This window comes from Saccopteryx bilineata, chromosome 9 (genome assembly GCF_036850765.1).
Source record: "Saccopteryx bilineata isolate mSacBil1 chromosome 9, mSacBil1_pri_phased_curated, whole genome shotgun sequence".
Classification (NCBI taxonomy): domain Eukaryota; kingdom Metazoa; phylum Chordata; class Mammalia; order Chiroptera; family Emballonuridae; genus Saccopteryx; species Saccopteryx bilineata.
Window position 1 is genome coordinate 81,902,572 of NC_089498.1, and position 1,624 is coordinate 81,904,195.

At 55.5% G+C, this 1,624-nt stretch overlaps 1 non-coding gene across 1 annotated transcript; it reads left to right on the top strand.

The window, feature by feature from the left end:
• Positions 1-292: 292 nt before the first annotated feature.
• On the top strand, positions 293-368 carry TRNAP-GGG (transfer RNA proline (anticodon GGG)). The gene has a single exon. It is a non-coding gene; the product is annotated as a tRNA-Pro (tRNA).
• Positions 369-1,624: the final 1,256 nt, after the last annotated feature.

A 1,624-nucleotide genomic window follows, 5' to 3' on the forward strand; every position in this document is an offset into this window, starting at 1 on the left:
GGCACAAACGAAGGATCTCCCATTGGGTCTGGACAAACAGCTCCCAGATATGAGCCATTTGACCTCAGGTTTGAGCATCCGTATTTGGCAGGGAGACAACAGGGACAGGATCAGAAAAAATGGTTAACTTTCTCTGACGTGCCTAGTGGCTGGAACATCACTCCAAGAGCGTCGGAACCACAGAAAGCTGTTGACTAGAGAGGTGTTTATCAGGGAAGTCAGGCACAACACTTAACCTCTGATGCCTCGCTCTCCTTTTGTACCAGATGGGAGTAAAAAGACTGTGCTCCTGGCCCTGGCCAGTTGGCTCAGTGGTAGAGCATCAACCTGGGGTGCAGGAGTCCTGGGTTCGATTCCCGGCCAGGGCACACAGGAGAAGCACCCATCTGCTTCTCTACCCCTCCCCCCTCCTTCCCCTCTGTCTCTCTCTTCCCCTCCTGCAGCCAAGGCTCCACTGGAGCAAAGATGGCCCAGGCGCTGAGGATGGTTCTGTGGCCTCTGCCTCAGGTGCTAGAATGGCTCTGGTTGCAATAGAGCAACACCCCAGATGGGCAGAGCATCACCCCCTGGTGGGCATGCCGGGTGGATCCCAGTCAGGGGCATGCGGGAGTCTGTCTGATTGCCTCCCATTTCCAACTTCAGAAAAATACAAAAAAGAGAAGACTGTGCTCCTCTGAGAGATGGAGGAAGACCCCAAGGCCGAAGGATGTAAAGGTGCCCAGCACAGTTTCTGGTGCACAATCAACCATTCCAGCATTCCAGGAACCCATTCCAGGAACATATTTAGATATGTTCACCCACTCCTCTCTCCAAGACTCACTGAGCATGCTTTGTGCACACATACACTCACACATTCACGTGCACACACACCCTTCCACCCAGCTCCGTGGTCACCAGGGTCACTCACGATAAAGACCTTCCTCTGCAGACACTCCCAGCCCAGGTCTCAGTGCTGTTCCCCCGACCTGGCCACCACCACGCCCTTCCTCTCTGGCGGTCTCGTGGGGAAGTCTTGCTAGGCCTGGGGAGTTGGCCACATGTGCACATGGGTTTAAATAAGCAGGCCAGTGTTGTTGGTAATTTCATAGTCGAGTTTCCTCAGGAATGGAGAGTAGTAACTGAGCTCCTGAAGCTGAGCGGAGGAAGAGAGGGGTCCGGGCAGGGAAAGGGAAGGGGCCTGGGGACCAGCCAGTTTGTGTGTGTGCCCCAAGCCTCTGTGTGGGAAGTGGGAAGAGGCACAGACTTCCTTGAACCAAGGGAGAACCCTTGCCAGGGCTATGAAGCCACCCTGCAGGTAGAAGAGTTGGGACCTTGCCACCACAGCCGAGCCTCCTCCCCTGGAGGCCCAGCAGTGAGCCCTGTGGGGCTGGCTGGTCCTGCTGGCCTGTCACCTGGCTCCCAACCTGCCTCTGTCTTCTCCCCGTTCCGTTCGCAGGCCCAGCTCTGCCACGGTCCAGCCACCAACAGCAGAACAGTGTGTGTAACGGAATTGTCCTGAACATTGGCAAGTTAAGGGGTACAATTACAGCACAGAGCACAACTGGAAATAACTTTAAAAGGGTGATTTGACAGGTGGCAGGAGGCTGGGCCTTGCTCCTTCCTCAGGGATAGCTTGTGGCTGAGG